The sequence below is a fragment of the Macrotis lagotis genome, chromosome 1 (genome assembly GCF_037893015.1).
Source record: "Macrotis lagotis isolate mMagLag1 chromosome 1, bilby.v1.9.chrom.fasta, whole genome shotgun sequence".
NCBI classification, from domain to species: domain Eukaryota; kingdom Metazoa; phylum Chordata; class Mammalia; order Peramelemorphia; family Peramelidae; genus Macrotis; species Macrotis lagotis.
The window spans coordinates 272,739,568-272,765,950 of NC_133658.1; the positions used below are offsets into that span (position 1 = coordinate 272,739,568).

Genomic DNA, 26,383 nt, shown 5'->3' on the forward strand with positions numbered 1-26,383 from the left:
TCTACAATGTGGACAGAGCTAGGTTAAAATGTAGCTCCCATCTGATTTTAACATATTGTTGTATTAATTTTAAAAAGTCTAGAAACATATGTAATTTTCAAATTTAATATGTGGCCCACAGGGATCCTTAAGAAGTGCCCCATCTCTGTTTTAGTTGATACCACAGGATTACATGACCTTTCCATCTCTGCCTTCTTTGACTTTCACTCCTTGAGAAAAGAATGGCCAATGGAAAGTAGGAATGTCCTCACTGATGGACCAAAGACAGTTTTGAATTTTAAATTTCTAACTAAAACCAATTCATATTGACTCAGAGCTGATTATTCTTAGTGTGAGCAAGTTCACCTAGGAAATTGGCAAGCACTATATAAATCAAGGCTTTATTGTTTTGTTGATTGTCTGGACTTAAGAAAGTGTAAATAATGCAATTAAGCTTCAAGTGTATAATACACACATTTCCCTCCCCCACCCCCACACACACTATACCCTTGCAAGTAATGTAAAATGTATCATTGAAAAGTTTCTATACAATAACATGCTATTTTTTTGAGTCACAGGATCATAAACTTAAGAGTTGGATAGCTCCCTCAAAATAGATCATTTACTCTAGTGGTGTCTAATGCTTTCCCTCTCTTAATTAAATCCTGTTTTATCCTCTGCATAGCTTTCTTCATATAAATTTGTTTGCTTGTAGTCTCTTTAGACTGTAAGCTCTTTGAAGGAAAGAATTATCTTTGGACTCTTTATATCCCCAGTACTATTAGGTGCTTAGCAAATGTGTATTGATTGATTGAAATTGAAATTGGATTCCAGATTTAGAGAACTACAAATTAATTTTTCCTGTTTATTGTATTTTTTGTTAAATATTTCCAAATTACATTTTAATCTGATTCAGGCCACATTTAGGAGTTTTGTGAGTATTTGTGGTCTGAGCCTTGGAGATTGACTCCTCTGATTGGTTCCAGTGCTACCTGGAAATTTTACAGTTGAAGAAACAGACTCAAAGAAAAAAAAATACTATATTCACAAAGGTGGAAGAGAAGAGATTTGAATCCAGTGCTCTCACTCAAATATCTTTTCTACTGCATTATTGCAACTTACTATCAAAGAAATTGTGTGTCAGGCAGTGGAAATGAGAAGAAGAGGGCAACACTGTTGAATGAGATCATCACTGTCTTTTCTCCTAAGGGAGTAGGGACCAGCTAGCATATCACAGTGCCCTTTTCCTTTTGGAAGTTGAATGTGAGACCCTGTGAGAGAGTGAAAAGTACAGTGAACTAGGGAAACAGTCTGTGCCAATGCATTTTCTAGTTCTGGGAGTTAATCCCATAAAAAACCCTAGAAGATGGTAAAGATGTAGAATATTGTGGGGTTGTATTGGCCTGGAAGAACTTCTTGGAGAATGTAGGAACTGATAATGGCCCTTATGGATGGACCGGGTAGTAAGTGAAAAGTGAAGACATCCTTTCCCTTGAAAATGAGCAGGGCAAGTTTGTGTTTAATGTGTGTTGGCCACTCTGAGGACCCTGACATTCCTGAAAAGGTGATTCCACCAAAAAGGGAAAGGAGAGGATGAGATTATCTATAAATTGTCTCAGATAACCATTCCTGTTTTATTTTTGTTTTTCTGAGTGAAGCATAACTTTTGCATATTAGGATTGCAAGTCAAACCTAAGAAGCCCCAGAACCTCTCTGAAGGCTCCAGTGAAGCCTAGAAAGAAGGAGGTGATTTAGAACAAAGGATGTAAATATTTTTTGTTGGCAATCTTGTGAAAACTTTGAATTCCTTCTCAGAACAATGTTTTGTTGCCTATGTGATAATTAAGGGAAATGCTAAATTTCAGTTAGTAAAAGTAAAGATATTTACAAATATATATTTTCCTCATTCAAATTCATGGACTCTTCAAAATCTATCGTTGAACCCAGGTCAAAAACTCCTGATAGCATGGAGAGATGTTATTGCCTAAACAGGGAAAGACTTAGCTCATGGGAAACAGTCTTGGATATTTTATCCAAACAGATACTCTTTCTAAAGTTAAACTTGTGGAAATCATTGCTCCCAGACCTGAAAATTCATGAATTTTAGAAGGTAATTGTGATGTGTTTCCTACCTACTTTTTTTTGTCTCTCTACCTTGGAGGAATGTGACTCAATTCTTAGCATTTAGATGACTCAGGATACCACACATAAGGTCCATGTGGAGCCAACTGGGATAATTCTGACAGGGCAGTAGAAACCCTGAGCTTCCTCAAAGTGCAAGGAACCCAAGTCTTCAAGTGGGGTGCATTACAGAAAACTCAAACAAAGTGAGAGTGGGTAACACTTCAGAAGGTGCCAAAAGAAAGTCAAGCTTGTGGGATGCTGGGAAACTGAGATTGTTTTCAATGTGCACTCTGGTCCTTTCAAAAAGATATTGGGGAGGGTAGTGTTCCTGGGCTAGTAAGAACTAAAGCCTTTTCAATTCTCTGCCTTGATAGGAAATCAGCTTGCAAGGATTTGTGTGTGTGTGTGTGTGTGTGTGTGTGTGTGTGTGTGTAGGATACAGCAGGGTGACAGCTGTTATCTCTCAGAGATTTCAGCTGTCATGTCTACATAATATTCTCTTGGTTTAAAACTTCAGTTCTCCAGAATAGTGAGGGAGGGAGTTGAGGGGGGGAGGCTGACAATGCATCTTTGTGTAAGCCAAGATTTTTTTTTTATTTGCATCTGTGCAATAGACAATCATCCTCCCAAAGACTATTCACACCCAAGCGTCACAATGGCATTATTCTCCCTTTTCCCCCAGCTCCCTTTCTATAGTGTCTTACCCTACAACTGACAATTAATGTTAGAAAGAACATGAAATGGAGGAGAAATTACAGCAATTTATCAACTGAAATTATAGGTGTAGACACATGTCAGCAGTAGAAACAGTTTCTATCAAAATTAAAGTATTTAGAGATTTTCCTCAAATTTCAAATTATGCAAATCCCATTTCCCATGATCCTGCAGGACCTTGATTTTAATTGCAGGATTACCCAGAAACTGCCACAAAATGCAGTTGTGAGTCCGGATGCCTGCTTCTTTTCCCTTCCTTTCCTGGGAGTCTCCTCTGCCTGCACTGGACTTATTAATGTAACACAGTCACAGTCTTTGAACAAGTTAAATATGTTCCCACAGAAGAGCAGAGGTTTTCTCAGGCTCAATCTGTCAGGAAGACCCTGCTGTTTGCAGAGGTTAGCAGACAGCTGGAAGAACAGGCAGGATTGAGGCCAAACATGCTCCAAATACATATTTATACCCACAACATATTTATATAACACCCATGCTGGAGCACACTCCCCCTTCTCACCTACCCCCTCCCCACTCCCCTTTTCTCTCCTCAACTACCCTAGCAGAGGCTAGGGACCCAGAAAGGAAGTCCAATTGAGAATCAGTCCTATTGCAAAGAAGGATTCATGAAGTGGATCTCTCTGACTCTTATAAGAAGGATCAATCAAAGAGCTTTGCTCAAGGAGAATGCCCACAATGGGGCATGTTGGCCAAGTCCAATGTTGCTCAAATTCCTTGTATTTGTTGAACCTTGATAGAAAGGACAGAAAGAAGGAAGAAGAAAATGATGAAACCACTCTAGTATCTGTTAATAAAATTCCCAAATGAGGTCACAAAGAGTCAGATATAACTGAACAGCAAAAGCAAAAATCTCATCTTGAAAATAAAGGCATTGGACTAAATAGTCTAAAGGTCATCTAATTGTAAATCTGTGATCCAGAGCATAATCCACAATGATACTGGTACATAAATATTCTTACCCTCATTCAAATAGAGAAAATAATGACAGGACAGTAGGGTTGGAGAAACCCTGGACTTCCTCAAAGAAATTCAAGCTTGTGGGATGCTGGGAAATTGGCATTATTTTCAGTGCACCCTCTTCTCCTTTCAAAAAGATACTGGGGAAAAAAATAGAGAAAACTGAGGCAAAGAAAGAGACTTGCCCAGGATCATACAGCAAGCATCTGAGGTGAGATTTGGACTCACGTCTTTCTGACTACAAGTCCAGTGCTCTATCCACTTCTAAATCTATCTCAAAATTAGGGTATCAGGAGACCTGGATTCAACTTTCAGCTATACCTCAGACTGAATGATTTTAGGCAAGTCATATGACTTTTCTGGGCTTTGATACTTTCCTTTATAAAATAAAGGGTTTGGACTAGTTAGTGGTTCCCAACCATAAACTCTGAAGTTTGTGTTTGGGCAGGGAGGGGGATTGAATTATGCTTTGGATCACAGATTTACAACTATTTAATCCAAGACCTTTATTTCAAGATGAGGTTGTTGCTTTTGTTTTCTGTCATATCTGACTCTTTGTATACCCGTTTTAAGGGGACAAAGATACAGGAGTGATTTTATTTCCTTTTATAGCTCATTTTTACAGATGCAGAACCTGAGCAAAGAGTGTCAAGTAACTTTTCCAGCATCACATAACTATTAAATGTCTGAAATCAGATCTGAACTCATATCTGACTCCAAATCCAGCATTCTATCCACTGCACCACCTGGCTGGCTAAAGTCCATAGGAAGGAAATGCTAAAGTTGGGATTCTAATCCAGATTCTTTGACTCCAAAATGAGAGCAGTTTTTCCCTTTAGACTAGATAGGCTAATCTATAAATAAGCAAATGTACCTTCTGGAGACTAAATAAAATTCCTTGCTCACATAATTTTTTATATGTTTGTGAATGCTATTGTGATAAATAAAATTCATTTAAAAGGACTACTAGATAAGTAATAACTTTTTTGTTATTATGTATTTTTCTCAGTCAACAAATGCCAAGAGAGTAATTACAGTGGTCAAAGGTTTTTTTTGATGTCAATGGTTGGACCTTGTATTTTCTTTGTTGATTGTTAGTTTATTGGAGTCTACCTTGATAATGACTAAGTAGAGTTTGTTGGTATCATTTGTCCCTCTTTTGCATATTTATTTGATTTTTTTTATAAACAGTTATTCATGATAAAAATCAAAATTTTTTGAGTCTGTCCTCACATTTAAAAAATATTGGGATTAGATGATGCTTAAACCTCCTATTCAGAGTTGTTCATTCATAAGTTTGGATCATGCCAAGGTATTTCTAATCAAAATCACTTTTCTTGTGTGTGTGATTTGGAAGCCCCCAGGGCAGCTGACTGTCAGACCACCTGATAAAAATCTGAACCTGACCTTGGCACTAGAGCTTCTGTTAGAATTAGTGACCAACTGGGAGTTGAGGGCCTTAGATTTTGGCTTCTAGCCACAAAATCTGGAAGCCAGTTTTCAGTCCCAAAGCCCTGTCCCAATGCCACGGGCCCTGTTGCTTAATTTCAATGTAATGGATGTTGAATTGGGTATCCAATCCCCAAGTGAAAAACCTAATGAATTCTCTGTGATTAATAGTATTCCAAGCAACACCAGGCCAACCAGTGACAATGCATCTCTCCTGATGAATGTTAAACGGGTCAGGGGATGAACCAGAAGAATATAATGGAAATAGAGAGAAGAGCTCTTGGGCTGGCACCAGTCTCAGAGCCTCCTTTCTCTATTCTTTCCCCTCTCTCCCAGCCCCATGGACCATATAATTAAGCTGTGCTTCCGCAGCTTTCCACTCCCTAGTCTCAGGCCAGGAAGGATTAATTGGCAAGAATGGAATGTTGGAGAAACTAATTTGCATTGAAGGATGCTAAAAGTACCAATGGGAGACAAGAACTCAAGGATGCCTTTGGCCAGTCAGGGGGGAAGTCTTTGGCTACAAGAAAGGATTTGTCTGAATGGTTTCATGGGGACTCCTTTAACCAGAGAACTTTAGGTACATCCTTAAAAGCAGGGGTTCTTCACCTGGGGTCCTTGAACTTTTAAAATATATAGTTTTATTACTTTTCCACATAATTTGGGTTTTTTTGCAGCTTTGCGTATTTTAGTTTATACATTTAAAACATTCTGAGAGGGGGTCTATAGAATGCAAAAGGGGTCCATGAGAATCCCTACTGAAGAGAAATAAATATGATCAATTGAACTCTTTCAAGAGAGGGATGTGATTTTTCCCCATTTGGCAGATAGGTACAAAAACATAAACAGAAAGTTTGTCTTGTCTAGGGTCACATAGAAGATTAACATTCTGGGTGTATTGGAAGGAGAAGTACATCTGAAGTTAAAAGACTCAAGGTGAGGTCTGGGTGTAGACTCTGGGCAATTCATTTCATCTTTCTGAATCTCCATTTCTGTTTCAGCCAGATGAAAATAATACTGTTGTACCATCTGCTTCATGGGATTGTTTTGAGGATCTAAAGAGATAATGTATAAAAAGCTCTTTGCAAACTGGTAAATGTTTTTAAGGAATTTATTGTTATCATCATAATCATCAACAATAGAGCCAGAGTATGGGTTCCTGAGTCCAATTTATTTTTGTATTTGACTACATTTTTTCTTTATAATAACAACATACAATATATTCATTTGTCTAGAACAGACTGAGGAGAATGAAATGTTAAATTTCTTAGATTTGGAGGACAAAAGGATGAAAGTGTTGTCTATGATGAGAAGTGATAGGTTCTTTACTCTGGGCAGGGACCAGTCTGATTGAGAATCCTCTGACCTTTAGATGAGCTGAAGCTGACTCAACTGGTTAAGAAATTCTTTCCTAGCATCACTATTAGTTTAGGGAGCTCTGTGATGCTTTCTGCATTTCTGGAGGTGGCATCCCTAAAGAACAATGGAAATTTCACTTGATTTGGAATCAGACAAGCTGTCTTTGAAGTCCACCTTTGCTACTGCTTATTTTTCACGAGCACATAATGAAAGTCTATCTAGACTTGGGTTAGAAATCCTATAATAGGAATCAATAGTCAGTAATACCTTTGGAAATGACTAAAATTCACAGTAATAATAATTCCTTAGATTGTCAAGGCTCTTTTCCGTCAAGAAATTGAGTCATTTCCATATATTATCTAATTTATAGTCATATCATTCATCCATTTAAAATGGTACTTGGGAGTAAGCATTATTGTCCCTGTGTCTCAGAAAGAGAAACTGAGACACTGATAACTCAAATGGGATGCAATCAATCACAAGATAAAGATCACTTCCTATTTATGCCTCTTGTTATTAAGTGCACAATGGGTCAATTATCACTGCTCCTATTATCATTCCTAAATAGAGAGCAGTAGTGTTTAATGAAGGAACCGAAACCTCTTGAATATTCTGAAGAATTTATATTTAAGCCTCCTTCCTTAGGTGTAACAGATAGTTTAGAGAAAAGGGAGCTGGTTAAACTGAGGATCAGGTGACCATGATCTTACGTGCCAAATTTGCTGCAAGACATCTCTTTCTATGCTTCCTTCAACCCATTCTTCAAATTTGTGACCTTGGGCATGTCATAGTGACCATGGGCTTCTCTGGACTTTTTATGAGTTTCCCTATCCTTAAAATAAGGTGAAGGTGATGCAGAAGAAATCAGATGATTTCTAAGATCCTTTCCAGCTCAAGGATTCATTGATGTCATGGCTTTAGCCTAGGTTGTGCCTGCCATACAAACTGTATGAAGATTGGAAAATCACTTCTATTTCCTGAACCTCAGTTTTCTCATACTCATGAGGCAGCTAGGTGGAATAGTGGACAGAGGGATCTGAACTTGGAGTCAGAAAGATATGAACTCTAGCTTCAAAAATTTACTAACTAGATGTGTGACAGTAACCAATTACCTTAACCTCTCAAATTCATTTTCCTCATCTGCAAAATGGGGATTAAAAACTATCTTAATAGGGTTGTTTTAAGGATCAAATGAGATATTGGTAAGATGATATCAAAAGCTTAAAACCACATATGTGTGTATGTGTATTTATAGGAATATTTCCCTTAGGAAATATGTCACTGACTTGGGAGGAAAAGTGCTTATTTATCAAATAACTGCATTGGACTAGCTAATAATTCCACACACCTAGGAGGTAAGGCAGAGGAGTCAAAGGACTGAACTGGAAGGCAGGATACTGGAGAACATCCAAAATTGGTCACTTGCTTATTGTAACTTCCAAGATGTCAGTTTGGTTTCTCCTCTTTTCCAAAAGAAGGGAATGACTTGAAAATCTTTTCCGTGGAAACACTATATGAATCCAAATTTCTTAGGCTGGGGAAGGTAGAACTGTCAGGTGGAGGAAGAGCAAGTTACCTGATGGAATGGAAGGACGTCTTGGCTCAGTCTGGGAGAGTCTGATGGAATATGTGAGCAGAGTTTTATCTGTGGGTCTGGATTCCTCTGCTGAGGGAGATCTTAGGGAAAGGGGGGAAAGAATCGTTGCAAAAAAAGGGGAGGAGGAAGGAGGAATCGCTCTCTAGAATTTAGTAAATTCCTTCTGTCCCTGTATCTTTATTTCTCTCTGTCTCTGTGTCTCTTCCTATGTTTTTGTCTCTTTTGTTTCTTTCTTTCTTTGTCTGTCTCTGTGTCTCTGTCTGTCTCTGTGTCTCTGTCTCTGTCTGTGTCTCTGTCTCTGTGTCTCTGTCTCTGTGTCTCTGTCTCTCTCTCTCTCACACACACACACACACACACACACACACACACACACACACACAGACACCAGACAACACATTCCGGGATTCTCATTTTCCTTACAGACCAAAGAGACTATATGATAAGCATATTTTCCAAATTAGGTAGCGATTTATCCCGCCTTTGTTTTAATGATTGGAATGAATGATGTCGTGCGGCTCGCGGCTGCCACTGCATTCAGCGCCCGCTGTTCTTGGGAGCTGAGACACTGAGAAATTTGCATACTTAATGCCCGGAACTGGCACTGCCCTAAGTAGCTCCTTCGCTCTCCTCCGCGTTGGTAGCTGGGCTGCAGACCGTCGCTTCACCAAATCCATCCTGGAGCCAGCAGCCCCGGACTCAGCCACCGGGCTCAACTGACAGCGACGCCCCGAACTTGGTGGTGAGCGGCTTCGTGTCTAGGACTGCAATTAAAGGCACAAGGCTGCATACTCCTGCCTGCGTCACTGGTCACTAAAATTTCTCATCACCATCAGGATGCTGAAAGAGTTACTGTTTTTCTTTCCTTTCCTTCTCTTTTAGGTTTCCCTGGCTTCTAGTCAGAACTGGAGCAGTTGCGATATGATCTTGGTCAAGTCCTATCTCTTCCCTTGTCTTTAGATTCCTCATCGGCGAAAGGAGGGACCTGAACTAGAGGCTGTGCTAAGGGCTTCCAGTCTAAACCTTCCATGATTCTGTGAATGGAAATTGCTTGGACCCTACACTTTTCCAATACAAAAGAGGCGTCACTTCCCTCCCCACTCCCACCTTTGCCCAAACCTTCTTGAATTAGATTTGCCTAGGAATCTCCTTTGGATTTAAGCAAAGTAAATGAACACTCAAAGCATAATCACCTGACTCAGAGTTAGAAGCCAGAGTCAGTCAGATACACCAGTGCATACATACTCTGGCTTTGTTGTTTGCCTTTGAATAGGATTCCAGGACATGATATCCACTGAGGGGAGGAAGTGTATGTGGAAAGGGACTGGAAGCAGATTCTATCAAATCATGCCTCTTCATCTCTAAGCAAAAGAAATAGCTCTTAAGGGGAGCTGATCTGAAAAGGCTGGTCTTCTTGATCACTTAAATGTCAAATCAAATGACTTTTTTTCTCAGTCTTCATCCTTCTTGATCCCTCCAAAGCTTTTGATAACAGCAATCACTTGATTCTCTTGCATACCTTTAACTCTCTATATTTTCATGCCACTGGGACTCTTCCTACCTACCTATTTGAGTGCTCCTTCTCAGTCTCCATTGCTGGATCTTCATCCATATTATACTTTGGTTATTCTCTCCCCCCCACCCCCCATCCCTCTTATGATCTGTCCTGAGCCCTCTTCTCCTTCTAAAGTATTTTGCTTAGTGATCTCATAGGCTCCAAGCTTTATGCAGATGATTCTCAGATTTCTTTGTTCAACTCTTCAACCTCCTCCTGAACAGTCTCACACCTTCAGTTGGCCAATGGACACCTCAAACTAGATCTCTGGAATACATTTCAAACTCAGCAAGTCCAAAACAGAACTTATTACCTTTCTTCTTTTCTGAACCTCATCATTATTACTATCACTACCATTTTTCCAATCACCCAGGCTTGCAACCTTGATGCCACCCTCAATTCCTCAATCTCATTCAAATCACATATACAGTCTCTTGCCAAATCCTGTTATTTCTACCTTCATGACATTTCTCATATATGCTCCCCTTCTCTCTTCTGACACCACCATCACACTAAAATAGACTCTTCAGCTTATGCCTGGGTTATTATAGTGGCTACTGGGTTATCTCCCTTCATTGAGTCTCTGTCTATTTCAGATCATTCTCCATTCAGCTACCAAAATAATCTTCCTAAGACTTAGATCTGTCCATTTCAAATCCTTGTCCCCTTATTCAAGTAAACTCCAGTGACTGTTATATTCAAAAAGCAAATATAAAATTTATATTGTTTTTTTTAGGTAATCAGGGTAAAGTGACTTATCTAAGGTCACTTAGTAAAGAACTGAGGCTGGATTTGACCTAAAGTAACCAGTCTAGCTACTACCATCTATCTGTCCTCCATCATTGTTTTTTGTTTGTTTTTTGTTTTTTAGGTTTTTTGCAAGGCAAAGAGGTTAAATGGCTTGCCCAAGAGCACACAGCTAGGTAATTATTAAATGTCTGAGGTCATATTTGAACTCAGGTATTCCTGACTCCAGGGCTGGTGCTCTATCCACTGTGCCACCATCATTTTTTAAAGTTCGAAATGCTGTCTTTCAGGGGTGGGAGGGACTCAGAAACCATCCTATCTAGCTCATACTTATCTCTTCTTGTATCCAATCCTAATAAACCCTCCAATTTCTGATTGAAGATCTCCAGTGATAGATATTTCATTACCTTCCATTCCAAATAACTAAGAAATTTTTATTTAAATTGAGAGCAGATTCTATTCTCTTCTACCTACTATTCTAACAATAATCAATTAATTGATTACCAAGAAAAACTATATTCTAGGCACTCAGGATACAAAGAGAGAAACTATCCCTGCTTGCATGAAGCTTACATTTTAATGTACTTCCACATAACAGCTCTTTAAATACCCTAAGACAATTATATCCCTGCCAAGACATCTCTTTCTATGCTTCCTTCAACCCATTCTTCAAATCCATCATTCTGGTCTCCTCTGGTTACAGTCCAGTTTATCAATGTTCTTCCCAAAATATAGTACCTAGAACTGAAAATAATAATCCACATGTGGTCTAGCCAGGGCAGAAAATTTGGGGACTAGAAAAAAGATGATCAAAGACCATAAAATAGATAGAACACAATGTCTTAGACACTCAGAGAAGCAGATGAAAACAAATCTCTTCATTCCTCAGCTATTCTGAACCTTTTTTCCTAAGCTAAAGTCTCATTTAAAAAAAAAGGCAATGTGGCATGGTGGAAAAGTGGTAGGTTTGGAATCAAAGAATTTGGATTTGAATTAATAATTTGCCATTTATTATTTGTTAATCTCTAGGACTCACTTTCCTCACTTATAAAGTGAGGGGGGAGAGGTTTGGGCTAGCTGATCTCTAAGGCTCCTTCTAGTCCTAAGTCTTTGATTCTATGGGTAGTTCCTTATTACTAATAGTAGTGAGATAACAATGGAGGTTTCAGAGAATCAAAATCAACCATCTTATTTTATCCATTACTTTGTAGCTTGCCCTCCATCTAAGGGGTAACATAGTGCTAAAATATCATTACTTTGCATCATATTCTTCCCCTGCACATTATTAAAATGTTCTGTAGCAGTGAAGAGATTTGAAATTAGTAAAATGGCAGATGAGAAAATTTAACAGATCTGGTTACTCTACAAACTGGATCTTTAGTCCCTATATAATTATTTGACAGTTTTCTTGAAAGTTTGATTTTGTTGTTGTTGTCAGTGAAGTATTCTCCTGTGCTAAACTCTACACTTTAGCCATTGCTTGTTCTGAACTTTTCCCTTTCTTCCAAATCAACAAGTCTCCTTGCTCTTTAAATCTCACTTTAAAAAAAGCAAGCAACTTCCTTGTGTTTTTAGTCTATAATTGATTCCAAGTCCACTGGTCTTTTCCCCTCCCTTGTTCTTGGGCCGTCCATGTGTTGCCTGCAACATAGAAAAAACAAATGAAGACTCCTGAGTCTCTTGCTATCTATGAATGGGAAGAGAGCTAGAACTTATTTCATGTTATCATAGGATTATAAATTTAGAATTTAGAAAATTTAGTGATCACTGTGAATACAAGTTTCTTATGGATAAACATTATTTGGGTTTGTCTGTGAATTCTTGATCCCTAGCAAAATTCCTTCAACATAGTAGTCAATGTGTTTGTTTAATTTTAATTTAGTCTAGCCATTTATTTACAGATAAGGAACTGAGGCCCAGGGATATTTAGTGACTTGCTCAAAGCCCCACAGGTAGTCATAAACCGAACCAGAATGTGAACTTTTTACTCAAAATCTAGTACTTTTGGAAAATGCAAATGTATCAGTGAGCAACAGGTTTAAATGAAGTATGAATGAAACATACATTTTTATTATGGCAATGTGACAAGTTCTTGCTGCTGTACAACCTTAAAGTTCCATACAATCCTTCTCTTTCAAACAATCCCCCTTCTAACCCCCAACTCCTTTGATGCAACTTTAGACTTCAGAAATTATGTGTGAGTTTTAGGTAAAACTTAGAAGGGGGCAGTTATACTCAGGAGTAATCAGATGGGATATGTAGACACAGAGATGGCAAAGGCTAAAACCATCAACAGGTTTTGTAAAGGTATAGATAAACCCACAAATCCATAGATTTTTTTAATTATATAAATATTTTATTTGTTTTTACAATTACATGTAATGGTAGTTACCACCAATTATTTTTTTTGCAAGGTTTTGAGTTTTACAATTTTTTCCTTCCTTTTATTCCCTCTTCTTTCCCCCAACAGAAGGCAATATGATAAAAGCTTTATATTTGAAACCATGATAAGCATAGATCGAAATGGAAAGTGAGAGTGGAATCAGAACCCAAAACATTAGAGATAACATAATTACATAATGCACAAGCCAATTTTGAAAAATTGGAGATACCATATTTCCCCATGTATAAGACACACTCTTTTCCAGGAAATTTGAGGTGTAAAAACTGGGTGTGTCTTATACAGTTGTTGTAGATTTTTTTACTTGCATTTTCCACTTTTCCTGCTCGTTGTCTTTGCACTCATTATTTTGTATTTGTTACCGGTATATTAGATTACATTTTGCCACATTATACCCAGAAAAGATTTTTGTTCAGTGCTAAATTCAATTTCAAAGTGATCCAGTTTGCAAAAATAAATGGGAATCATGCTGTTGACAGTAAGCTTGGTCCTCTTCCAACTGAGAAAACAATCACAGAGACTGGCTATGGGAAGAAGAAACCCTCCTGAAAAACACCACAGCAGAAGGTGGTCATGAGAGGCAAGTCAGCAAGACGGCCTGAATTAGAGAGGAAATTGGAGAGCAAAGGGCAATTAGAATTCCTGTGTCCACAAAGATGCTTCAGCAGGAGGCCAGAAGAACTGCTGATAAAAAAGAAGTTACTGATTTCAAATGACAAAACTGGTGCTTCAGGTTCATGAAACAGAATGAACTAAGCATGCATCTAAGTACCAGACTTGCCCAAAAGATGCCTGAAAGCTATGAGCAGAAGGTTCTTGAATTTTATGATCAATAAAACTTGAGTTCAATAACTTTATGTAATACATTTTTTTCAAATTTTGGGCCCCAAAATTAAGGTGTGGGAGTGTCTTACATATGGGAAAATATGCTAATAAGATTTGGTCTTCATTTAAACTCCACAATTCCTTCTCTGGATGTGGATGGTATTTTCCATACCAAAATCCCCTCTGATTGTCCCTGATTATTGCACTGATGGAATGACCAAGTCCATCATGGTTGATCATCACTCCACGTTGTTGTTAGTATATGTAATGTTCTTCTGGTTCTGCTCATCTCATACAGCAACAATTCCTGCAAGTCTTTTCAGGTTTTTCTAAAATCCCGTCCCTCATGATTTCTTTTTTTTTCTTTTTTCTTTTTGGTAGGTTTTTGCAAGGCAAATGGGGTTAAGTGGCTTGCCCAAGGCCACACAGCTAGGTAATTATTAAGTGTCTGAGACTGGATTTGAACCCAGGTACTCCTGACTCCAAGGCCAGTGCTTTTTATCCACTATGCCACCTAGCCACCCCCTTCATGGTTTCTTGTAGAACAATAATGTTCCATCATATGCATATACATCAATTTGTTAGGTCATTCTCCAATTGATGGACATCCCCTCAATTTCCAATTCTTTGGAATATTTTTGTACATGTGGGATTTTTGCCCTTTTTCATGATCTCTTTAGGATACAGACCCAGTGGTGGTATTGCTGGATCAAAGGATATGCACATTTTTATTGCTCTTTGGGCATAATTTTAAATTGCTCTTCAGAGAGGTTGGATCAGTTCCCAGTGTCACCAACGATACATTAGTGTCCCAGATTTTCATCATCTCCTTGAACATTGATCATTATTCTTTCTGTCATATTGACAAATCTGAGAGTTGAGGTGCAGCCTCAGAGATGTTTTAATTTACATTTCTCTAATCAATAATGATTTAGAGCAATTTTTCATATGACTATAGATAGCTTTGATTTCTTTGACTGAGAATTGCCTTTGCATAGCCTTTGACCATTTGTCAATTGGGGAAAGACTTGTTTTTTTTAATAACTATAACTCAGTTCTCTATAAATTTTAGAAATCAGTCCTTTGTCAGAATCATTAGTTGTAAAAATTGTTTCCCAATTTACATCTTTCCTTTTGTTCTTGGTTACAGTGGTTTTGTTTTTGCAAGAAGTCTTTAATGTAATCAAAATTATCAAATTTGCTTTTTATAATGTTCTCTATCTCTTCTTTGCTCATAAACTTCTCCCCTTTCCATAGATCTGAAAGGTAAACTATCCCTTGTTCTCCTAATTTGCTTATAATATTGTCTTCTATATCCAAGTCTTGCACTCATTTTGAGCTTATCTTGGTATAGGGTCTATACCTAGTTTCTGCCATACAATCTTTCAGTTTTCCCAGCAGTTTTTATGGAAAAGCAAGATCTTATCCCAGAAACTGAACTCCTTAGGTTTATCAAACAGTAAAGTACTATAGCCATTTCCTGCTGTTTCTTTTGCACTTAATCTATTCCATTGATCATCTCTCTATTTCTTAGTCAGTACAAGATAGTTTTGATGACTGATGTTTGATAATATATTTAGATCTGGTGTGACTAGATGTCTTCTTTTGCATTTTTTCCCATTAATTCCCTTGATATTCTTGACTTTTTGTTCCTCCATATGAATTTAATTACTTTTTTTTTCTTTGCTCACTAAAGTGATTTTTTTGGAAGTTTGATTGGTATGGCACTAAATAATTTAATTTAGCGATATTTATGATTTTTATTATAATAGCTCTGCCTACCCATGAGCAATCAATATTTGCCCAATTATTTAGATTTTATAGTTGTTTACATAAAGTTTCTGAATCTCCCATGACAGGGAGACTCCCCAGTATTTTATGTCATCTGAAGTTATTTTAAATGATATTTCTCTTTATATCTCTTTCTGGTATCTTGTTAGTAATATATAGAAATTAATGAGAATTTATGTAAGTTTATTTTTGTATTCTACCACTTTGTCTAAGTTGCTAATTGTTTCCACTGGCTTTTTGGATAAATTTTCTAGGGTTCTCTAGTCATATCATAATATCCTCTGCAAAAAGTGAGAGTTTTGTTTCTTCATTACTCATTCGGGCTCCTTCAATTTCTTTTTCTTATTGCTTAAGCTAACATTTCTAATATAACATTGAATAGTAGTGGTGATAATGGGCATACTTGTTTTACCCCTGATCTTATTGGGAATGCCTCTAGCTCATCTCCATCACATATAATGCTTGTTGATGGTTTCAGATAAATATTGCTTATCATTTTAAGGAATGATCCATTTATTCCTGCATTCTCTAGTGTTTTTAGTAAGAATGGGTGTCATATTTTGTCAAAAAACTTTTTCAGCATCTATTGAGATAATCACATAATTTTTGCTAGGTTTGTTATTGATGCTAACAGTTTTCCTAATATTGAACCAATCCTGCATCCCTGGTATAAATCATGCTTGGTCATAATGATAACTTGCTGTAATCGTTTTGGTAATATTTTATTTAAAATTTTTGCATCCATATCCATAAGGGAAATTGGTCTATAATTTTCTTTCTCTGTTTTGACTCTTCCTGGTTTAGGTATCAGCACTTTATTGGTGCCATAAAAGGAATTAGGCAGAGGTCTGTCTTCACCTATTTTTTCAAATAGTTTATATAAAATTGGAACCAATTGTTCCTTCAATGTTATTTAGAATTCACTTATGAATCCAGCTGGCCTTGGAGATTTTTTCTTATGGAGTTCATTGATGACTTATTGAATTTCTTTTTCTGTGATAGGGTTATTCCCTTTTCTTTTAACCTGGACAATTTATATTTCTGTAAACATTCATCTATTTCACTTATATTACCAAATCTTTTGGCATAAAGTTGGGTAAAATAGTTCTGAATTATTACTTTAATTTCCTCCTCATTGGTGGTAAATTTACCTTTTTCATTTTTGATACTAGTAATTTGGTTTTCTTCTTTCTTATTTTAAATCAAATTAACCAAATATTTATCGACTTTATTGATTTTTTCATAAAATCCAACTCTTGGTTTTATTTAATAGTCCAATAGTTTTCTTGCTTTTGATTTTATTAATTTCTCATTTAATTTTCAGAATTTCTAATTTGGTATTTAATTGGGGATTTTTTAATTTGTTCTTTCTCTAACCTTTTTAGTTGCAAATCCACAGGTCTATTAAAGGAAATAGGATATTCAGGGGATGATTCTGCCCTTTAACCCTTTGAGGTTAAAATAGAATCCAAGACCCTCCACAGTCTGGTTCTGACCTGCTCTTCTGGATCACTCTTATTTTGTCTATACACAAGCCAAACAAGACTCTCAACCTAGGAGTTCTTCCCCCCAGGAACAAATTCACCAAAGTGGTAAGATTGATATATTTAAAGCATGATTGTTCATGTATATGGTTAAGATCAATTGAAGAATGCTCATGGGAACTGAGAAAACTGAAGGACTTTGTGGTTAGGATGTTTGAAGGTAGCAGGTATTGGGGAAGAGAAGACAGTGATCAGGTTACTAAATGTCCTGGTGAGGAGAGAAGTTGACCTAGAGGGCCATAGATGTCAGGTTAAACTGAAGAGATGGTTTTGTAGTGAGTGGCAGAGGGAGGGTCAAATACTTTCCTGGGGGATGAAGATGGTTATAGAGTGGGAAAGGAGCACTGGTAGCTGGAGTACTATCTACCTTTGGTACTTATCAACACATATGATTTCCCTTTTTTCCTGGATAGCCAGGGGATAAGTTCCCCAGATCACTTATCCTGTTGAATTCTAGTATATCACACTCTAGCGAGAAGATGGCTTCAAGAGAAGGCCTGGATGACCACATGTCACTTGGAAGAATGCAGAGGGGTGTAGGTAGGTGCTAAAATGAAGATAGAGGGAAAAAGAAATTATGCCCTTTGGTATACTGGCATTTAAGATAGACATACAGTTGCCCTATGATAATTAAAAAATCACTTTTTTGAGTTACAGATTTTTACTTCACATAGCCCCTTCCTCATACATTCAAAAGACAAACAATATGATACTCATTTTAAATATGAAGTCATGCAAAACATATTTATATATTAGCCATGATGTTAAAAAAGAGAGAAAAATAAAGTGAAAAACTATATGCTTTAGCCTATGCTCAGAGTTCAGTAGTTCTCTGTTTTGAGACAGATGACAATTTTGATCATGAGTTCTTTGTCATAGATTATCATAAATCATTTTATTGATCTTTAACAGTTGATCATACAGTATTGCTGTTACTAATGTGAACCGTTCCAACCAATCTGGGGAGTAATTTGTAACTATGCCCAAAAGACAATAAAATTGTGCATACACTTTGATCCAGTAATACCACTACTAGGGCTGTATCCCAAAGAGTTCATAAAAATCAGGAAAAGTCCCACATGTTCAAAAATATTTATAGTAGCTCTTTTTTGTAGTAGCAAAGAATTGGAAATTAAGGGAATGTTCATCAATTGGGGAATGACTGAACAAGTTGTGGCATATGAATGCTAGTGAGAACAATTGTTCTATAAGAAATTATATATGACTTGACTTCTGAAAAGCCTGAAAAGACTTGCATGAACTGATACTGAGAGAAGTGAGCAGAATCAGGAGAATATTGTACACACTACAGAGCAACACTGTGAGATGATCAACTTTAATAGATGCAGCTCCTCTCAGCAATTTAATGGTCAACAAAAATCCTGAGAGACCTGTTATGGAAAATGCCATCAATATCCAATGGGGGTAAAAGAACTAGTGTCTGAATGCAGAGCAGAGCAAAGCATATTTTGTCCACTTTTCAAAATCTTTTATGTTTTTCCTTTCTTTCTTATGGTTTTTTTCTTTCCCCTTAGTTCTAATTCTTCTTTCACAATGTGGCTAATGTAGCAATATTTTAAACACGATTGTACATGTACAATTTTTACCAGATTATTCATCACCATGGAGAAAAGATGGAGTGGTAGAAAAATGTGGAACTCATAAATTTTCAAATAGATGAATGTTGAAAACTACCTTTGCATGTAATTGGAAAATAAAGACAAAAAATATTGCTGTTACTGTCTACTATATTCTCCTGGTTATGTTCATTTCACTTTGCATAAGTTCTTATAAATCTTCCCAGTTTTTTTCTGGAAACCATCCCCCTTTTCATTTCGGATAAAATAATAGTATTTCATCACAATCACATAATAAAATTTGTTCAGTCATTCCACAATTGATGGGCACCTAGGTTGTCACTTCCAATGTTCTTCGATAGGGCAATGATTTTAGTCAGAATTGGGTCCAGAATTTATCTAGTCTATTCAAGATTCCCCCAAGTTTTGATCTCAAGAGATCAATCAAAATCTTTTAGTTTGTGGTTGAAGTGACATGTTATAAGGAAGCACAATCAGTGTGGTACAGGGGAAAAACAATTGATAAAGTCAGAAGAGTTCAAATCCTCCCTTCTAGACCAACTCTCTGATCTTTGGCAGTCAGTTAACCTCTCTGTACCTTAGTTTCCTCCTCTGTAAAATGAGGAAGTTGGGCTAGGTGACTTCCAATGTTCCATGTTTCTCTGCTGCATGATTCAGTGCTTGTTCAGGGAGTTAAACCTTTGTTCAAAGTTTTATTTTAGTACTTTTGATATCTGTCCTAGGAGCTTTCAGGCTTTAAGTCATAGGAGTTACCTTTCTTCATTCCCTCTTCACATTCTTATTAAGAATGACTTTCTCATAACTCCCTAGCAATCCATATTTAGTCTTCTTGCCTAATTAACTAATTTTTGGCTTTTTAGCTCCAGGCTAATCCCTACCAGAGTGTCAAGACTGATTAATCCTATCACACTATAGGTTATTGGATATACAGCACTTTGCAAACTTTAAAGTCTTAAAAAATCTGTTATTATTATTAATATTAATATTGTTATTCACTTTGTGCTTTTGATATTGAACATGATCTTTGGAGTTCAGAGTCAGAAAGACTCATGGAGCATTGATCATATGATGTCAGAAAAAAACTGAGTTTAATCTCAGCTTTTGCTGTATGATATTGAACAAATACTTTTTTTTCTTCCTGTACTTCAGTTTCCTCATCTATAAAATGTAGATAATACTTGTTTCTGACTTTAAAGTGCTTTAAACACCAGAATTGCCCAAGGTCACACAAGAACACATCAGAGCAGTGATTCAAGCTTAGATCTCATGTCTTTGAGGTCATGATGCTTTTACTACATAACTACACAACTTTACTATACAACAACAAAATTGTGTGTATGCATATGTGTGCATTTCAAAAAGAATCCCTGAAGCTAAAAAGTGTCTATCCTCTTCCTCTGCATCTTTTTTAGAGTGCCCTGCCACTTAACATTCAAAATCAATGGGGTCACAGAGGATGGGGCTGCTAGCAACACCATCAGCCCTTGGTCCCACATTTTGTGGAGATTCGGATTTCAAGGGAATTCAAGTTACTGCTTATTGGGAGTGGGGTGAGATCAGAGAAGGGGAAAGAACCTCAGAGGAGCCAACAGGGACTTTATTAGCTGTGAATTATCCTCAGATGGATTAGAAACAGAAATATCTAGCAAAGTCAATTAGCAGAGGTTCTGCATGAGTGAAGCCTCCTCAGAGCAAGGATGGAGGTTTAATGATGCCTTGAATGGGAAAGGGGGACTTCTCCCCTAGAGGAGTCTAATTCTGTCCATTCTATCTCTGATTCAAACCCTGTTTTGATCCTTCCTGGCCAGAAAAACAAATGCTTACATTCCTCCCAAGATATAGTCTTGCATTAGATTTCTATAACTTCTAATTTTAGAAGCTTATTTTTGTTAGTGTTCTTTAATTAGCCCTGGCAAAAAAACCCCACAAAAATCATCCTCCAACTTTTCAGGTACCTTCCTTTTGAAGCTTAGATTTCCCCTGCCCAGGAATGATTGGATGGATGAATGGACGAATGACAAAACATCTATTAAATTATTAAGGTAGGAACTATGCTAAATGCCAAGGATTCAATTACAAAAAAAGCAAAAGTGGGTGCTGTTTGATAAGTGGAGTCTCTTAACGCCTTGGGGTTATAAGAGCTCAGTACTAAGATCTGATAGCTTTATCTTGCTTTAAGGTTTGTTTATGAAGTACTTGACATTATTCTTTTCATTTTAGTCTCATGATAGTTAATATGGGATAGTAGTATTTGTTGATGAGGGGCTTGAGGCAGGAGGGGTCAGGGAAAGCGGCTGTCAAATGCTGGAGATGGAATTTGAACTCTTGTTTCTTCTGACCATTCCATTTGGAATCTGTAAGATTAAGTCAATTCTTTGTTATTTGACAATGTTTAAAAAAATTTAAAAAGATTGGTTTTGAATGAATTGTATAAATGGCATACTCAGTAAAGAAAATTCACCTAATTTCCCATAAAAACAAAACAAAGGTAAACAAAACCAGGACCTAGCTAGGTCTTGGGAGTAGTAGAGAAAAGTGAGACTAGAAACCAAGTAATTCTTTATGTTGGCATAAACCTTTCAAACATTCAAATCATTTCCACCCAAATTGTCTCATTTTATAATCAACAATTCTGTGAAGTAGGTAGAGTAGGTGATTTGGAAAATGAAGAGGTTTGAGGCTAAGCAAGGGTAAGGTTATTTTCCTCAAGGAAGTTAGCAGCAGCCAAATCTAGAGCCTAGGCAAAGTGGCAAGCAGCAAGCAGCAAGCAGCAAGCAGCCTGCTCTAAGATTTTGTACAGAGGAGAAGCATTAGAATGGGGAGGGGCCAATGGAAGGAACTTCAAATACTTAGCCTGCAAATGAGAAGACTTGGGAGCAAGATGAGCATTTTAGTTGCATTCAAGCATCTGAAATCTTGTCAGGTGGGAAAATGATGAAATAGAGACTGTTTGGTCCTAGATTTTTAGAAATAGGATCAATGGATTAAAGGTGCCAAGTGGCAAGTTTCTGCTCCATAAAAGGAAACAAATTGCTTTCTAATCATTAGAGCTGTTTGTAAGTGGAATTGGACAGCAAAAGCAGTGAGTACCACTATCCTTGGAGGTCTTCAAGTAGAAAATAACTGATTGATCCCTTTTGGGGTATTGTAGTCAAGAATCCCATACAAGTGAGGTTGGGATTAGTTGTCCTTGGAGGACCTTCACATCTCTAAAGTTAAGTGATTCAATGATAACCCATTAAACAAATGCAGTTCCAGGAAGCTAGTGCTGACTATCTTTTCATGTCCTCTTTTTCTTGTGAACACTTAGATTGTTGAACCCAAACTTGAAATGACTTTGTTTTCAATATGGAGGGCTCTAACATTTGGCTTCAGGCTGAAGGGGAATGGCAGAATGGGAAGATATTTTCTTCTCCAAAATTTACCCATTGCTAAGGGCTGGGGGGAGAACAGGTGGGGCATTTCAATGGAGTGGTAGTATCCTTGTCCACTTTTATTTTGCAGAGGGAGAAAACAGAAGATTCAGTGGTTAACTCCTTAAGTTTCATCAGCCTAGTTGCAGATGTCTCTTCAGCTTTAGGAGAGTGAAGCTACTAGTAAAATTTGAAAATGCAGGAATTGAAGGATATTTGGCTTTTTGTTCTGTTCTCTCTGTCCTCAAAGGCCCTTCTGGCCTTGGCTCTGCTTATGCTGAGGCCAGAGGTTCCCCCCCCCCAAAGAAATTACCTTAGATTTAGGACTCATCACAAGTTAAAGCAGTAAACTGAGGCAGGGTGTTAATCCAGGGAGAACTCTAGAGTGACTCTGATGCACCATTTTTGCATTAATATGTTGGTACATGTAGCATTGGGTATATATATATATATATATATATATATATATATATATATACTCTATTTACTCTGTTTTCATGACACAGTTCTCTTCTGATTCCTCTCCTGCCTTTCTGATTCACTCCTTCTCTGTTACCTTTACTGTGTCTTCATCCAGGTCTTCCTTCAAAGCTGTTTTGGACTTGCTTCCCTTCTTCCTCTAAACTGTCTCATTCAGTGATATCAGTTATCATTGATTCAATTACCTCTTTGCTGATGATTCTCAAATCTATTTATACAACCTAACCTTTTTCTTGACCTCTGATTTTGCATCTTCAACTTTTTCTTAGACTTTTGGAAACCAGATGTCCTATAGAAGTCTCAATATGTTCAAGACTGGAGTCATCATCTTCTTCCTAAAACTGTCCTCTTCCAAACTTTCCTGTTACTATTAATAGCACTTCTATTGTTCTAGTCACCTAGGTTTACCATCTAGATGTTATCCTTGACTCTATCTCTCTCACACCCTCTATCTATCTGTTAATTCCTGTTAATTATACCTTCATAATATCTCTTATATGTTCTTTTTTTTTCTTCAAGTTGATATTGCCCTTCACACAGATTGTCCTTTCCTCATGTTTAGACTATTGCTATAACCTTCTGACTTATCTCATTGATTCAAACTCTCTCCATTCTAGTGTCAAAGTGATCTAGTCTGAGGCCAGATTTTAACCTAGAGAGATGAGTTTTTCCTCTCTTCCAGTCTCAAGCTCTATCCACTGTTCCATGTTAGTGCTTATAGTTCTATATATCCCTTATGTAGAATATGGAATTTTATGGCTAGAGGGAACTGTATTGATCATTGTGATTAAATGGTTGTAGAATCCAATAATCCCAGTCTAATTGTAGTTTGGAAGACTAGTAGAGAGATTCAAAGGATTCAGGAAGCCTTTACTGTGGAGATTTTCAGATTCTATTGGAATTGTCTTGTGAATTGCTCCTTCCTATATCCATGGAATTGTTTTTGAGTTGGAAATTACCTTAAAGGTCTTCTTAGTCCAAAGCTTTCCTAAAGTATGAATCCTACATCCAACAGGCATAGCAATCATCATCTAGCCTTCACTCAAGCCTCCAATGAAAGGGAAACCACTATTTCCCTAGGTCAGCCATTCCTTTTTGGACAACTCTTTTTTTTTTAAGGAAAACTTTCCTTATATTGATTGGTCTTTTGCTTTCTGTGATCACCCAATATGATCTACTGAGCTTCCATGTACTGGCAAATTTTACCAATTCAATATGATAATTATGTTTAGTAATAATGTGTCTAATTATGGTTAAATTTGAATTATCTATTCAAAAACAGGAAGGCACAACATGCATCATATTTCAGAGACAGTCCTTCAATTCAGTAGTGAAAATTTCTAAAGTTTATGACTTCAGAGAGAAGAATGAAATTCTTCCTATAGACCTAGAGCTTAGGTGGTACTGTACACTGAACATGGAAACCTCATTAGATTTAGAACTTGCAAGAACAATGGAAAACAACTTTCACATTTTACAAAGATTGTTCAAGTCTTGTTTCTTATTTGTAATTGCTCACACATCATGCTGTCATTTCCTTCTCTGAACCATTTTTCGATGTAGGATTTGTACTAATTTGTTACTGATTTTCTATAAAAAGTTACCATCTGAAGCCACCTTTAGATTACCTGAGTCAGAGGGAGTTGATCCTGAAGGGTTCTTGGCCATTTCTATGTAGAAAATGTTCTGGTGACATCTGAGCTATATGTCTTAGAATTTGGAATTATAATATTTAGAGCTGGAAGATACCTCTAAACAGCTTGATCCAGTTTAAATAAGCCCATAAGAACAAATTGTTATATTTTCAGTGTGAGCACATCTCATAAATTGACAAAATCTACAAATTAGGGCTAGTTTTATTGTGTTGTTAATTTTCTTGACTTAAAAATAATTAACAAAGCTTTAATAGTGAGATTAAAAATATGACATATGTAGATTTTTTCACCAGAGATTTATTTATTATATTTTTTTTACCAGCATACTGCAACTTTTAACTAAATACATTCTCCTCATTTTATGGATAAGGACATGGATACCTGAGAAGTTAAGTGACTTCTCCAAGGACACAGATATTACATACCAGAGCTGGAATTTGAACTGAAAGTCCTTTGACTTAAAAGGACTTTATCATTGATTTAGGGTTCATTCTGCAATGTCATGCTGTCTCTACTCAGACCTAGTGGTGATTTCTCAGCTAATGTAACACAGACTCTCAATCTATATGCTTTGCCTAATATACTGTTTGGTTTGAATTATTAGTGGCCGATATAGTGATATTTTCTTTGGTTTAACTCTGACAATTAAATTGGATCAGAAGAATCAATATAAATCTGTATATCGGCCTATATTGAATATCTAAAGTAAATCAATAACTATCAGTGTTGATCAATGGGATGAAAGTTGAACAATAGGAGTCAGAAAATTTTGGCTGAGCCACTAATTAGTTGAATGATCTTAGACCAGTCACAGTACCTTTTTAAATTTTATTTTCCTCATCCATAGAATGGGGATAACAATCTCTGCCTGACCCTTCCTTACTAAGGCTACTATTAGCACCAACTCAACTACAGTATGATGTTAAAATAAAAATTTTCAAAATAAATCCTCAAGTTATTTGATCTTAAATTACTTTCAAAAATGTAAAGGGCTATAATCATCTGAGTCTCACTACACTACATCATAATAATTTGAGTGAATTTTATTGTTTACAAGGCACTTTCTCACAAATGAAATATTTCTAATATTAAAATTCAAATTAAAAATAAAAATTCAAATATTTCAAAAATTTAAATATATCATGAATTAACTGATATTTCTTAAATGCTTCAAAGATCTGTTATTGGGGAAGCTGAGTAACTCAGTGGAGAGAGCACCAACCCTGAAGTCAGGAGGACCTGAGTTCAAATACAGCCTCAGACACTTAATAATTACCCAGTTGTTTGCCCTCGGACAAGTTACTTAACCCCATATACCATGTAAAAAAAACAAAAAAAAACAAAACCCAACAAAGATCTGTGATTTCATCAGAGTGAATAGTGCAGTTTGCAACCCCTCTTTAATTATCTGGTATTCTTCCAAAGCCACTAGTAATCTATAGATCACCATCCCATGGCTAACTTAGAGATGCATGTTTTTGAATTTAGCTGGATCAACTCTTGAGCAGTAGATGGGACCTCTTAATGGACACATGGTTGAGGTCATTTAAGTTTGACAGAACATTCCAGAGCTTATGTTCTGTTGTTGACCCAGTCTTTGAGGACTAGGGTTACATCTAAGCCATAGTGAAATATTGAAGGATGTTTTAGGGGTATAGTGGGGTAGTGTTTGTTTTCATAAATAAGATAGTATAGTGTAGTGATAGAGAAACAGTCTTAGAACCAGAAAGATCTGTGTTCAAGTCTAACCTCTAACATACACAGTGACTCTGAGACCCTACTCAAGCCATAAAACCATTTAACCCAGACAACTCTTTAGACTTTCAGTTGAAGAAAAAAACATGCTATGAGGATAGAGGCAGAGGGAGTTCTTCAACAAAGAATTCCTTATCCCATGGAAATCACACATCTAGTCCTATTTCATTATTAGGAAAATCTGTCATGACTCATTTATGACTTAGTTGGGAAGTCCTGAACCCAAATCTAGGATCATAGATCTCAGACACTAAATGGTCCATTCTACAGATGAGAGAGTTGAGATACAAAAATGTCAAGTGTCCCAAGGGTCATATAGGTAGTAAACATCTGAGATGGGGCTTGAACTCAGTTCCACAAGACAACAGATGCTATGCTTCTTCCACTGTCATGTTGCCTCTATAGTACATAGTAGAAATGGTATCTTC

The 26,383-nt window shown here is 36.8% G+C and overlaps 1 long non-coding RNA gene across 4 annotated transcripts in view; it reads left to right on the forward strand.

Annotated features, from left to right (window-relative positions):
* The window catches only part of LOC141516194 (uncharacterized), a 113,406-nt gene that overhangs the window by 59,881 nt on the left and 27,142 nt on the right, over nucleotides 1-26,383 (forward strand). For 2 of the 4 annotated variants that reach the window (XR_012476630.1, XR_012476624.1), the window contains 3 exons: nucleotides 16,910-17,102; nucleotides 17,468-17,594; nucleotides 20,604-20,694. This is a non-coding gene — a long non-coding RNA (uncharacterized LOC141516194). Of the gene's footprint in view, nucleotides 1-16,895; nucleotides 17,103-17,467; nucleotides 17,595-20,603; nucleotides 20,695-26,383 lie in introns of all 4 variants that reach the window. The other 2 variants (XR_012476626.1, XR_012476627.1) reach the window with 2 other exon arrangements.